At 47.4% G+C, this 13,571-nt stretch overlaps 11 non-coding genes and 1 pseudogene across 11 annotated transcripts; all 12 read right to left on the bottom strand.

Moving 5' to 3' along the window:
- Nucleotides 1-291: 291 nt before the first annotated feature.
- On the bottom strand, nt 292-482 carry LOC134313313 (U2 spliceosomal RNA). The gene has a single exon (XR_010012199.1). It is a non-coding gene; the product is annotated as a U2 spliceosomal RNA (small nuclear RNA).
- Nucleotides 483-599: 117 nt separating this feature from the next.
- On the bottom strand, nt 600-714 carry LOC134312873 (U5 spliceosomal RNA). Its single transcript, XR_010011788.1, has one exon. It is a non-coding gene; the product is annotated as a U5 spliceosomal RNA (small nuclear RNA).
- Nucleotides 715-1,072: 358 nt separating this feature from the next.
- On the bottom strand, nt 1,073-1,263 carry LOC134313459 (U2 spliceosomal RNA). The gene has a single exon (XR_010012338.1). It is a non-coding gene; the product is annotated as a U2 spliceosomal RNA (small nuclear RNA).
- Nucleotides 1,264-1,380: 117 nt separating this feature from the next.
- LOC134312872 (U5 spliceosomal RNA) lies at nt 1,381-1,495 on the bottom strand. The gene has a single exon (XR_010011787.1). It is a non-coding gene; the product is annotated as a U5 spliceosomal RNA (small nuclear RNA).
- A 358-nt stretch (nt 1,496-1,853) lies between these two features.
- LOC134313458 (U2 spliceosomal RNA) lies at nt 1,854-2,044 on the bottom strand. The gene has a single exon (XR_010012337.1). It is a non-coding gene; the product is annotated as a U2 spliceosomal RNA (small nuclear RNA).
- Nucleotides 2,045-2,161: 117 nt separating this feature from the next.
- LOC134312871 (U5 spliceosomal RNA) lies at nt 2,162-2,276 on the bottom strand. The gene has a single exon (XR_010011786.1). It is a non-coding gene; the product is annotated as a U5 spliceosomal RNA (small nuclear RNA).
- A 355-nt stretch (nt 2,277-2,631) lies between these two features.
- LOC134312598 (U2 spliceosomal RNA) lies at nt 2,632-2,819 on the bottom strand. Its single transcript, XR_010011579.1, has one exon. It is a non-coding gene; the product is annotated as a U2 spliceosomal RNA (small nuclear RNA).
- Nucleotides 2,820-7,792: 4,973 nt separating this feature from the next.
- On the bottom strand, nt 7,793-7,914 carry LOC134312679 (U2 spliceosomal RNA; annotated as a pseudogene).
- Nucleotides 7,915-8,031: 117 nt separating this feature from the next.
- Nucleotides 8,032-8,146, bottom strand: LOC134312870 (U5 spliceosomal RNA). Its single transcript, XR_010011785.1, has one exon. It is a non-coding gene; the product is annotated as a U5 spliceosomal RNA (small nuclear RNA).
- Nucleotides 8,147-8,524: 378 nt separating this feature from the next.
- Nucleotides 8,525-8,715, bottom strand: LOC134313312 (U2 spliceosomal RNA). The gene has a single exon (XR_010012198.1). It is a non-coding gene; the product is annotated as a U2 spliceosomal RNA (small nuclear RNA).
- Nucleotides 8,716-8,824: 109 nt separating this feature from the next.
- LOC134312963 (U5 spliceosomal RNA) lies at nt 8,825-8,939 on the bottom strand. The gene has a single exon (XR_010011873.1). It is a non-coding gene; the product is annotated as a U5 spliceosomal RNA (small nuclear RNA).
- A 375-nt stretch (nt 8,940-9,314) lies between these two features.
- On the bottom strand, nt 9,315-9,497 carry LOC134312587 (U2 spliceosomal RNA). The gene has a single exon (XR_010011573.1). It is a non-coding gene; the product is annotated as a U2 spliceosomal RNA (small nuclear RNA).
- Nucleotides 9,498-13,571: the final 4,074 nt, after the last annotated feature.

The raw sequence follows: 13,571 nt of genomic DNA, 5'->3' as shown, positions 1-13,571 counted from the left end.
AGCGACGAAAACCTGCAGCAAAAGCGCCCTTGGGTCGTCGGGTGGGTGACGAAGCAGCACAGCCTTTGCCTGGAGAAACACAGGGAGGGGGAAAATTAAGGGTTTCGCCTTTTTTTTTTTTTTTTTTTTTTTTTTTTAAGTAAAATGGAGGGAAAATGAAAAAGCGGGAAAAGGGGGACTCCCTAGCGCAAAAGGACCGAGGAAACCCCAGGCCGTACCCCTAATCCCAACAGCTTTCCAGCAGGGGCCAGTCACCAGCATTCGTCAATTACTCTTTCGTTTGACCGTTTATGAGGGTGCACCGTGCCAGGAGGCAATGCAATACCTGGTCGATGCGTGGAGTGGACGGAGCAAGCCCCTCTTCCGACTCCCAGGCCTAAAAATCCATTTAATATATGGTCCTCGGGTAGAGGACGTATCAGATATTAAACTGATAAGAACAGATACTACACTTGATCTTAGCCAAAAGGCCGAGAAGCGATAACCTGAAATAGGCGCCGGGCCACGGGCCCTACCTTTTGAGGGTCCGGACTAGTGGACGGCGCTGACCGGCCGCCTTCACGCCCACACACCTTCTGTCATTCCACCAGCAAAAGAGCAGCTTTGCAAAGACAAAGCCTTCAAAAAATAAGTTGAACTTGTCAACGTTCCTCTCCACGGAAATCTTTAGTAAAAGGCGAAAGATTTGTACGTGAATGAAGAGAAACTCCAGCCCTGCTCGCCGGTCGCCCGGGCCTCCGTAGGCCACCGGCCGCTCAAGGAAGAGGGCTCGAGGTAGAGCGACGAAAACCTGCAGCAAAAGCGCCCTTGGGTCGTCGGGTGGGTGACGAAGCAGCACAGCCTTTGCCTGGAGAAACACAGGGAGGGGGAAAATTAAGTGTTTCGCCTTTTTTTTTTTTTTTTTTTTTTTTTTTTTTTAAGTAAAATGGAGGGAAAATGAAAAAGCGGGAAAAGGGGGACTCCCTAGCGCAAAAGGACCGAGGAAACCCCGGGCCGTACCCCTAATCCCAACAGCTTTCCAGCAGGGGCCAGTCACCAGCATTCGTCAATTACTCTTTCGTTTGACCGTTTATGAGGGTGCACCGTGCCAGGAGGCAATGCAATACCTGGTCGATGCGTGGAGTGGACGGAGCAAGCCCCTCTTCCGACTCCCAGGCCTAAAAATCCATTTAATATATGGTCCTCGGGTAGAGGACGTATCAGATATTAAACTGATAAGAACAGATACTACACTTGATCTTAGCCAAAAGGTCGAGAAGCGATAACCTGAAATAGGCGCCGGGCCACGGGCCCTACCTTTTGAGGGTCCGGACTAGTGGACGGCGCTGACCGGCCGCCTTCACGCCCACACACCTTCTGTCATTCCACCAGCAAAAGAGCAGCTTTGCAAAGACAAAGCCTTCAAAAAATAAGTTGAACTTGTCAACGTTCCTCTCCACGGAAATCTTTAGTAAAAGGCGAAAGATTTGTACGTGAATGAAGAGAAACTCCAGCCCTGCTCGCCGGTCGCCCGGGCCTCCGTAGGCCACCGGCCGCTCAAGGAAGAGGGCTCGAGGTAGAGCGACGAAAACCTGCAGCAAAAGCGCCCTTGGGTCGTCGGGTGGGTGACGAAGCAGCACAGCCTTTGCCTGGAGAAACACAGGGAGGGGGAAAATTAAGTGTTTCGCCTTTTTTTTTTTTTTTTTTTTTTTTTTTTTTTAAGTAAAATGGAGGGAAAATGAAAAAGCGGGAAAAGGGGGACTCCCTAGCGCAAAAGGACCGAGGAAACCCCGGGCCGTACCCCTAATCCCAACAGCTTTCCAGCAGGGGCCAGTCACCAGCATTCGTCAATTACTCTTTCGTTTGACCGTTTATGAGGGTGCACCGTGCCAGGAGGCAATGCAATACCTGGTCGATGCGTGGAGTGGACGGAGCAAGCCCCTCTTCCGACTCCCAGGCCTAAAAATCCATTTAATATATGGTCCTCGGGTAGAGGACGTATCAGATATTAAACTGATAAGAACAGATACTACACTTGATCTTAGCCAAAAGGTCGAGAAGCGATAACCTGAAATAGGCGCCGGGCCACGGGCCCTACCTTTTGAGGGTCCGGACTAGTGGACGGCGCTGACCGGCCGCCTTCACGCCCACACACCTTCTGTCATTCCACCAGCAAAAGAGCAGCTTTGCAAAGACAAAGCCTTCAAAAAATAAGTTGAACTTGTCAACGTTCCTCTCCACGGAAATCTTTAGTAAAAGGCGAAAGATTTGTACGTGAATGAAGAGAAACTCCAGCCCTGCTCGCCGGTCGCCCGGGCCTCCGTAGGCCACCGGCCGCTCAAGGAAGAGGGCTCGAGGTAGAGCGACGAAAACCTGCAGCAAAAGCGCCCTTGGGTCGTCGGGTGGGTGACGAAGCAGCACAGCCTTTGCCTGGAGAAACACAGGGAGGGGGAAAATTAAGTCTTTCGCCTTTTTTTTTTTTTTTTTTTTTTTTTTTTAAGTAAAATGGAGGGAAAATGAAAAAGCGGGAAAAGGGGGACTCCCTAGCGCAAAAGGACCGAAGAAACCCCGGGCCGTACCCCTAAACCCAACAGCTTTCCAGCAGGGGCCAGTCACCAGCATTCGTCAATTACTCTTTCGTTTGACCGTTTATGAGGGTGCACCGTGCCAGGAGGCAATGCAATACCTGGTCGATGCGTGGAGTGGACGGAGCAAGCCCCTCTTCCGACTCCCAGGCCTAAAAATCCATTTAATATATGGTCCTCGGGTAGAGGACGTATCAGATATTAAACTGATAAGAACAGATTTTTTTTTTTTTTTTTTTTTTTACAAAAGTTTATTTACACACATTGTCACTCAATACAAACTATTTACAGAACATTCATTTTCATTTCTTTCCCACCACCACTATTACATTCAGTGTAATCATCATGTCTTTTTCATACACATGTCCCATAATCTTCCCCACTTTTCCTTCCCTTTTTCCCACCCCAAGTCCATTTCATCTTCTTTCATTCTTGTCTTTATTTCCCACTCGACTTTCTTGACTATCCCTATCACTCCCTTTCCCTTCCCTTCCTTCACCTCCACCTGTCTATCCTCCCATATTCCTCTCTTGACCAGGCTTATTGTTAGCCACAACATGAATCTGCTTCTCCCCTTCCCCATTCCTCCTATCCCTTTGTCTACAACCTCCCACGTTACTCTAAACCCCTTTCTTATATTTCCCAACCATGTTCCCATCTTCTGCCATACTTCCCTAGCTACCTTACATTCCCAAAATACGTGTATTATTGATTCCTCCCTTCCACACCCCTCTCTCGGACACCTGTTTGTCTTACTAATTCCATGCCTGTACATAATTTCTTTTACTGGTAGTTTCCTATGCACTATTTGCCAGTTGATATCTTTTAGCCTATTTTCCAGCCCAAGTGGTTGTATTCTGGTCCACACTGTCCCTACTTCTACCCTTCTGTTACTCTCTCTTACCCTCCTACTCCTAACTTCCTCATATAATCTTTTGTGGCTTGTACATATGTTTCTGTCTTTCCCTTCTTTGTTTGTCTTTAGCCACTTAACAGCCTGCCCATAATGCCATGGCAGCTGTTCCGCTCTTGGGCCTCTATTGTCCCACTCCATTACACCCCGTGCCTGATATGCAAAGAATAATTTCAAAAAGTACCATCCTGGGTGTTGTCCCTCCTGTGCTAGCTCCTGCATTATGCTTGCCACATGAATGCAGTCCAATTTTAATCCTACATCTAAAACCCCTCTCCCCCCTTCCTCTATTTTCCTATACATTATCTCCCTTGCTACGTACTCGTACTTTCCACCCCACATAAAACGAAATACTTCCCTTTGTACCCACCTCCTTCCACTCACTGGTAGTGGGTAGATGTATGCCAGGTACATCAGAAAGGGAAGTACCTCTGCTTTAATTACCAGGCTCTTCCCTATATACGACAATTTCCTCCCGGTCCATAGTCCTAGCTTTTGTTTCATCTTTATCAGTCTCTCTCCCCAGTTCAACCCTGCTGCTCCCTGGTTTTCAAATTTTACCCCTAAAATCTTTATTGGTCCTTCACTTACCTCCAATCCTCCCACCGAATCTTTCCTATCCTTCACTGTCCCAAAATATTTTAACTTAGATTTTTCCCTATTCAATTTCGCCCCAGACCCCACTCCGAATCTTTCCACTATGTCTAATGTTTTCTCTATGTCCCTATCCGTTCTACCTAAAATTGTCATGTCGTCTGCGTATTGTGTCACCTTCACTCTATACCCACCTGCTCCCGGCACCAAAACCCCTACTATCTCCCTGTCCTTTCTAATCTTTTCTGCCAGCGGCTCCATATACATTATAAAGAGGAGTGGCGATAGTGGACACCCCTGTAATATACCTCCCGCTGTCTCAAAACTCCTCCCTAGATACCCGTTCAAACTTACTCTGCTGTACGTTCTCCTGTACATTGTTTTGACCCAGCCAATCAGTTTTACTCCCATCCCCATCTTTTCCATTACCCTATACAAAAATTCCCTATCCACCCTGTCGAACGCCTTTGATTGGTCTAAGCTCGCCAACATCAATGGCAGCTTTCGGTCTCCTGACCACGCCACCACATCTCTGATCAGCTGTAGGTTCCACCTCGTGCTTCTACCCTCTATTCCACATGTCTGATCCACGTGGATGACATGTGGCAGTGCCTTCCGTAACCTTTTTGCCAGTATTTTTGCCATTACTTTGCTGTCTACACCCAGCATTGATAATGGCCTGTAGTTGTCTAAATTTTCCTTTTCCCCCTTTTTATAAATTGGTGTCACTACCCCTGTCGCCATTGTTCCCTTCATTTCCCCATCCTCCAATATTGTGTTAAACACCTCTGTTAAATCCCTGCTTATCACTTCATTAAACCTCTTATAAAACTCTCCCGATATCCCATCTATCCCTGGTACCTTACCCTTTTTCAGGCTTTTTATTGCCTCTTTCACTTCCTCCTCCCTTATGCTTTTATTTATTTCTTGCTTTATATCGTTAGGCACCTCCTTTTCTAGTTCTTTTATAAATTCATCTCCTACTTCTACCTCTACTTTCCTCTCCCTAAAATATCTTCTATAATACTCTGTCCCTACCTGCAACATCTCCTCATTTTGTACTTTTAGCTGTCCCTCCACATCCCTTATTCCCTCTATCCCTCTCTCTTCTCTTCTTTCTCTAGCTTTCCCTATCCAATACGTATCTACTCTTTCCCCTCTCTCCCTAAACTCCTGTCCTGCTGTTAACATGTACTTCTCTGCTCTTCCCTCATATATCTTCCTTATCTGTCCCTGTACTATTTCTACTCTATCCTTGTCCACCTCCTTCCCCTCGTTCTCTTTCTCCTTTTCCTTCGCTAGTTCCCCCCACATTCTCCCTAAATCCCCCTTCTCCTCCTTTATCCTCTCCCTACTCTTCCACTGTCCCCATTGCTTTATCCTTTTCTTTGCTATCTCCCACCACTCTATAATTCCCTCGCATAGTCCTTTTAAACCCCTAACCCCTTCCCAAAACACTCTAAATTCCTCTTCTATCCCCTCTTTCTCTAATATTTTTACATTTAATTTCCAATACCCTGTCCCGTATTTTCTTCCCCCCACTTTTACCTCAGCCATCACCAGGTCATGGTCTGAGAAGTTTACGCTTTTTGTTTCCCCTGCCACCACTTCCATACCCCTACTAACAAAAATCCCATCCAACCTACTTTCATCCCCCCTTGTATTCCTCCACGTTGGTCCTTCCATTCCCCTTCCTACCTCCTTCCCTATGTCCACTATCTTATGCGTTTTTATTATATCTTCTATTATTCCTGCTGCTTCATCTCTTCCTCCCGCCAAATTAATATTAAAGTCCCCCCCCATAACCAAAAAATTATTTGTTGCACATAACAACTTAACATTTTCATAAAAAACCCTTTTGTCTTTTATGTTCTGTGGTCCATATATATTTAATACCCTTAACTTTACTCCCCCCCAACTTAAATCCACTCCAACCATCCTCCCCACTTCACCACCTATAATTTGTTTTACTTTCATACCCCATCCCTTAAACAAAATCCCAACTCCACTTGAGTGTACCCCCCCTATGGACCACACTGATTTTCCCCCTCGCCAGTCCCTTTGGAACGCTTTAACATCCTCCAAATCCTTCAGGTGCGCCTCCTGAATAAAACAAATGTCCAAACTTAAATCTTCTAAAAAACTGAAAACCATTTTCCTTTTCTTTGTATTTTTCAATCCTCGCGCATTAAAGGTCCCTATTTTCAATTTCATTTCCATTTGATTAATTTAATTAAAATAATAATCCTCCCTAAAACCACAGTCCATATTTGGTCGGTTTTGTAACTAAATAATAATACATTTAAACAATCTGCCAACCCCATCCCCATTAATAAATCAAAAGTCTCTTCTTTTACGCTCCATATCTCAGTTTTCCTTTTTACTCTTTTACATATGCTCATTTTGGTCCTTTTATTTTCTCCCTAGTCCTTCTCTGTAGCAGCATTTCCTCCTCTCCTTGATCCTCCTCGCTTTCAGATTCGCTCATTGTCCTCATCTCCTCTTCTCGACTTGTTTCAATCTCCTCTCTCACCTCCAATTTTGTTCTTTTCTTCTCTCTCCCTTCCTCTGTTGCCTCCTTTGGTCGTGTTTGCTTGCTATTAGCATGCTTGCTCTCTTTCTCCTCCCCTTTTTCCTGTTGTTGTTCCAGTTCCTTCATCTCCATTGCCATAGCCCAGTCCGGGCTTTCTCTTTGTAGAGTCTCTTCTAGCCCTTCCAGTGCCGCCTCTAACCCTGTTGGTGTCCAGAAAATCTGTTCCTCACTTGAGCTTAAGTTTTCCTGGGTTCCCTCTATTCCGTTTGTTTCTTTCTCTGGTCCTCTTTCTCCTTTTTCCTTTGTTCTCATTGATTCCCGCTCTTTTTCACCTCCTTCTCCAGTTTCTTTTCGGCTGTCTGTCTCCTCCACCGTCTCCTCCCCCACCTGGTCTGCTGTCTCTGCTTCTTTGTTCTTTCTCTGCTGCATTTTTCCCGCCTTTTCCGGCTCCTCGTGTTCAGTTTCTCTCCTGAACCCCATTTCCTCAAAGTCCTCTGCAAATAAACTTGCAAAAAGTCCTCTTCGCGCTGGGCATCGTCTGTAAAGATGTTCCTCGCTTCCACATATGCTGCATGTCTTGGGAGCTCCACATTCTTGTGTCCTGTGATCCTCCCCTCCACATGTACGACATCTCTGGCCTTCACAGTTTTCTTTTGTGTGTCCTAAGGCTCCACACCTTCTGCAGTACTGTGGCTGGCCTGGGTAGTACAAAAACCCGCGATGTGGCCCAATTGCGAAGCTACCTGGGGGATGCACCAAACCTCCCGTGGTCGTTGGATCCACCTTTAGCTTCACCATAAACCTTCTCTTCCCGTTCCAAATACCAAACCGCCCACGTACCTTCTCTCCTGGTGACACAGTGTTGCAATACCTGGAGAGGAAAGCCCTGATGTCTTCATCCGGCACAAAAGGGTTGTACATGTGTACCGTCACTGGTATCTCCTCCATTGCAAACAGCGGCACCAGGCGTATGTCTCTCAGGTCCTCGTCCTCCATACTCCTTGAACAGAGGTCAAAGAACGTTGTGCAGTCTTTAAAAGAAACGAAGGTAATGTCCAAAAAGCCAGCTGTCGAGAAGTCTTGTAGGCAATAAATCTGTGATGCCGTAACTGCACATCGGGTTCTAAGCAAGTCTTGTACGATCCAGTCCCATCCGAATCTCCTCCTTCTTTCCTCAGTCGCCTCCCCGCAGATTTCAATCCTAACGCTATGTTTAAGCCGCGCCAACCTGGCCGGCCGTCTGTCGCCTTCTCTCTGCATGATAAGAACAGATACTACACTTGATCTTAGCCAAAAGGCCGAGAAGCGATAACCTGAAATAGGCGCCGGGCCACGGGCCCTACCTTTTGAGGGTCCGGACTAGTGGACGGCGCTGACCGGCCGCCTTCACGCCCACACACCTTCTGTCATTCCACCAGCAAAAGAGCAGCTTTGCAAAGACAAAGCCTTCAAAAAATAAGTTGAACTTGTCAACGTTCCTCTCCACGGAAATCTTTAGTAAAAGGCGAAAGATTTGTACGTGAATGAAGAGAAACTCCAGCCCTGCTCGCCGGTCGCCCAGGCCTCCGTAGGCCACCGGCCGCTCAAGGAAGAGGGCTCGAGGTAGAGCGACGAAAACCTGCAGCAAAAGCGCCCTTGGGTCGTCGGGTGGGTGACGAGGCAGCACAGCCTTTGCCTGGAGAAACACAGGGTGGGGGAAAATTAAGTCTTTCGCCTTTTTTTTTTTTTTTTTTTTTTTTTAAGTAAAATGGAGGGAAAATGAAAAAGCGGGAAAAGCGGGACTCCCTAGCGCAAAAGGACCGAGGAAACCCCGGGCCTAGGCTAGGCAAAGGTCTAAGGCGCCGTACCCCTAATCCCAACAGCTTTCCAGCAGGGGCCAGTCACCAGCATTCGTCAATTACTCTTTCGTTTGACCGTTTATGAGGGTGCACCGTGCCAGGAGGCAATGCAATACCTGGTCGATGCGTGGAGTGGACGGAGCAAGCCCCTCTTCCGACTCCCAGGCCTAAAAATCCATTTAATATATGGTCCTCGGGTAGAGGACGTATCAGATATTAAACTGATAAGAACAGATACTACACTTGATCTTAGCCAAAAGGCCGAGAAGCGATAACCTGAAATAGGCGCCGGGCCACGGGCCCTACCTTTTGAGGGTCCGGACTAGTGGACGGCGCTGACCGGCCGCCCACACACCTTCTGTCATTCCACCAGCAAAAGAGCAGCTTTGCAAAGACAAAGCCTTCAAAAAATAAGTTGAACTTGTCAACGTTCCTCTCCACGGAAACCTTTAGTAAAAGGCGAAAGATTTGTACGTGAATGAAGAGAAACTCCAGCCCTGCTCGCCGGTCGCCCAGGCCTCCGTAGGCCACCGGCCGCTCAAGGAAGAGGGCTCGAGGTAGAGCGACGAAAACCTGCAGCAAAAGCGCCCTTGGGTCGTCGGGTGGGTGACGAGGCAGCACAGCCTTTGCCTGGAGAAACACAGGGTGGGGGAAAATTAAGTCTTTCGCCTTTTTTTTTTTTTTTTTTTTTTAAGTAAAATGGAGGGAAAATGAAAAAGCGGGAAAAGCGGGACTCCCTAGCGCAAAAGGACCGAGGAAACTCCGGGCCTAGGCTAGGCAAAGGTCTAAGGCGCCGTACCCCTAATCCCAACAGCTTTCCAGCAGGGGCCAGTCACCAGCATTCGTCAATTACTCTTTCGTTTGACCGTTTATGAGGGTGCACCGTGCCAGGAGGCAATGCAATACCTGGTCGATGCGTGGAGTGGACGGAGCAAGCCCCTCTTCCGACTCCCAGGCCTAAAAATCCATTTAATATATGGTCCTCGGGTAGAGGACGTATCAGATATTAAACTGATAAGAACAGATTTTTTTTTTTTTTTTTATTGAAAAACGTGCATATTTCCATTCATACTTACATTGCATTTCATTTCATTGCTTTACATTATTACATTACATTTAATTACATTTGGTGTTACTTACAGACATTTTGTGACTTTGTCTCACCCTAGTCCCACCACCACATCGTCAAGTTTCGATTTTGCAGTTTTTAACTTAGTTTACCAGAATTTTGTTGTTCTTCTGGATCTTTGCCTACACTGCTTTGTTCCTTTCCCTGTTCTTTTAACCAGAGCACTTTTTTGTACTTGTACAAAACCGTACGGAAAAGGTTCAGTTGCCCCTTTTGTGCCTGCTTTCGAATAAACTCGCATCGCCTCCCCCATAGTGCTTTTTTCGCTTCAGATATTGCGATCCACAGATTAGCTGATTCATTTGCTTTTGTACCCCAGAGGACCAGGTCTCGGTTTAATTGACTTTCGCGTTTTTCCGGCCACCATTTTGAAATTGAGTCCCAGAGCTGGGCCACTACTGGACATGACCACATGGCATGCTCCACGGTTTCTTCCCCTCCACACCCCAGTGGGCATCTCGATGTACCACTACACCCATGGCGGAACATTCGTTCTCTAACCGGTAATCTTCTCAAGGCCGTTAACCAATGTAGGTCTCTGCTCTTCCCGTCCAGCCACTTTGGCTGAAGTGCTTCCCAATCGATGTCTGTTCGTGGCTTTTCCAGATTCAATCCTCCAATGTGTTCTTCCCTCCACCTTTCATACAGGCGTCTGTGGTTCATGATGAGCTTGCCTGACAGACACCATTTGTTGTTTCTTATGAGGCTTACTACTTTTTTGTAGTGTTCAGGGTAGTCCACCGACCATGGTTCTGTGCCTCTCCAGGGGACCACCTTTCGCAAGCTAAAGCCCAGCCAGAATCTGGCAAGGAGCGTCGCATTGTGACGTTCGTCACCTTGTGCCAATTTCGCTGCATTGGCCAGGTACAAGGCTGTTAGTTTTAAGGGGGCACACACTACTCCTCTCCCGCCTTTAGCTGTTTCCTGGTACATTATGCCTCTTGCTACCCACTCGCATCTTCCTCCCCATATGAAATCAAAAAATAGGCGCTCAAGTCGCCTCCCTGTCCAGAAGGGAACAGGAAACGCGTAGGCCAGGTGGACTAGGGTTGCGAAGACATCGCTGTTTATTGCTGCCACTCTCCCTGTCAGAGATAAATCTCTTGTTGCCCATCTTTCTATTTTTTGTCTTACCTTTGCTAGTTTTGCTTCCCAGTTTTTTATAGCACTTCCCTCTTTCCAGAACTGCACTCCCAAGATCCGGATCCCATCTTGGCACATGGGAAAACCACCTGGCACCTCCTGCCTACCTCGCCATGCGCCTGTACCTAGTACTGTTGACTTTGCTTTGTTCACCCGTGCCCCGGTAGCCTTGGAAAATTGTATAAGTGTCTGCTCCACTATCTGGAAATCCCCTTCTGAACTCATGAAAAGGGTGGCATCATCTGCATATGCTGACACTTTGGCTTGCACACCTTTCCCACCTGGGATATGGAGTCCTACGAATTTGGGCTCCGCTCGTAGTCGTGCCATGAGTGGCTCAAGAAAGATGATGTACAGCAGTGGGGAAAGTGGACAGCCCTGCCTTACTCCACCTGCTTGTTCTACTCCTTCCGAATAGTATCCGTTCACGTTTACTCGGCTTGTAGCGCCCTTGTAGAGGAGGCGCACCCATGACACATACGAAGGGCCAAACCCCATTTTATTGAGGGTGGCGAACAGAAACTGGTGGCTGACACGGTCGAAAGCCTTTTCCTGGTCTAGTCCCAGGATTGCTAAAGGCAGATTGCGTTGCTGTGCCCAGGCTATTGCATCTCTAACCAGTGAGATATTCAGGCTGTGCGACCGTCCAGGTACTCCGCACGTTTGGTCTGGGTGCACTACTGTACCGATCACGCCTCTCAGACGCAGCGTCAAAACCTTTGCCAAGATCTTGTAGTCGGTCGTGAGGAGCGTGATCGGCCTCCAGTTGGCCAGATCTGCCCTGTCACCCTTCTTATGCAGAAGGGTAATATGCCCTGTCCTCAACGATGGGGGGAGAATTCCCTCCTTTATTGCCTCCCTATAGATCTGCATGAGGTCCGGACACACAACCGACCAGAAAGCTCTATACCACTCGGCCGGCAGTCCGTCGCCCCCTGGGGCTACCCCACCCTTCAGGGTGGCAATGGCCTGCTCTAATTCATTTTCTGTGATGTCGGCCTCCAATTTTGCACGGTCTTTCTGAGTAAGTTCTTGACTAATGCCCTTAAGGAAACTGGCTGCCTCCTGTTCATCCGTAGACCTCTCCCGGAAAAGGTCTTTGTAAAAGGTTGCCACCACTTCAAGCATTTCCTCTTTAGATGTCATTAGATGATCCCCTACTTTAACCCTACTCATGTGGGCTCTTTTTTGCCGCGTTCTTACCGTGTTGAAAAAGTATCTTGTTGGCCGCTCATCAAAGAGCAGTTTTTGTTGGCCTGCCAGACCACAAAAACGCCTTGCCTCTGTAGTGAAGTGCTCTTTTAGGTTCATTCTAGCCACCCTGCTTCCTTCTATATTGCCTTCCCTCCATGCACTCTGCAAGACCCTTGACCATCGGGCTACCTTCTCCCTTTCTTTTCTTGCCTTCTGCCTTCCCCACTGTTGGCAGAAAATCCGCACCTTGGTTTTCAAGTGTTCCCACCATTCCGCCCATGTCTTGTAAAGTCCTTTCAAGGCTTGCCACCCAACATAAAGTGACCTAAAGGTCTGGCAGAAGTTCTGATCCTGTAGATATGTTATGTTTAGTTTCCATAGACCTGGTCCTCTCCTTCCCTTTTCTATCCTTACCGTAATGCTCACTAGGCAGTGATCTGTACACCAATGTGGCTCTACTCTGAAACTGTCAACCTTTGTGCCTTCCTGTACCATTATATAATCCAATCGTGAGGCATTCCCTCTCGAATTCCTCCACGTTGCTCTCTCCCTATCTTCTGATGTTTTTGCTGTATCTAAAAGCCTGGCCCCTTTAAGAATTTCCTTCAGCTCTATCTCCTCTTCTAAGTTGGTATTCAGGTCCCCCCCTACCCACAGGAGTCTGTTGGTTTGAAGGAGTGGCTCTAGCTCTCGGAAGAAACCCCTTCTCCTGCCTCGAGTTGCTGGAGCGTAGATGCAAATAGCTCTAAACGGCACCCCTCTCCAAGTTCCATCAGTATAAAAGATTCTCCCTGGTACTGCCACTACTGTTTTGCTTACTACAAAATCGAAACTTTTAAACAATATTCCTACCCCATCCCCTTTTCCCTCCCCTGCCCCCCACACCGATGGACCCCATTCCCACCCTCTGGAAAACCAAGTCCCCTCTGCTTCTGTTCGTAGATGACACTCCTGGACAAAGATAACATCTAGTGGGAGTATCTCCAAGGACTTAAAAATTGCCATTCGTCTTACCGTCTGTCTCATGCCCCTTGCATTCAGGGTTGCTAATGTAAGTTTTCCTTCCATATCTTCAGATTTATTTTCCTTTCTACATGTTCTTTTTCCCTATTGTTTCTCCAATTACTTCTCTCTCTTTTTCTACTTTGAACGCTTACTCCTTCTTTTGTTCTCCAGCTCCTTTCCGACTGATTTTTCCTTCATCGTTGTCCTTCCCGCTGTCCTCCGAACTTAGGGACTCCATTTCACTTTCCAGGCCCAAGAAGCTGTATAGTCTTGCCTTTGTTCTCATTTTCTTGACCCCTTCGTCCTTTGTTATTCTGTCTTTTTCCTTATCCGTTTGGTGTGTTCCTTTTTTGCTCCTTTTTGCCTTGCCACTTTGTCCTTCTTCCTTGCTTGGGATTCGTCGCCTTGTCGGACCTTGCTGCTCGCTTTCCATTTCGGTTGTTGTCTCATCAGCGTTTTCTCTCCGTGGATCCTTGTGGTGGTGTTTGTTCTGGTTATTGCCTTTCTCTTTGTTCTCTTTCTCCACTCTTTCTCCCCAAGTTAGTGAGCTGTGGCTGGTTGTGGGATCTGTCGATGTTTCGGTGTCTTGTGGTTCTGCAGGGTTGGTCTCCGACTCCTTTCCCTTTCCAGATTCCATTGTTTCCTCCACTACTGCATC

This window comes from Trichomycterus rosablanca, chromosome 4 (assembly GCF_030014385.1).
Source record: "Trichomycterus rosablanca isolate fTriRos1 chromosome 4, fTriRos1.hap1, whole genome shotgun sequence".
Taxonomy (NCBI): Eukaryota; Metazoa; Chordata; class Actinopteri; order Siluriformes; family Trichomycteridae; genus Trichomycterus; species Trichomycterus rosablanca.
The sequence above is the reverse complement of the archived record's forward strand: the minus strand, read 5'-3'. Positions and strand labels throughout refer to the sequence as shown.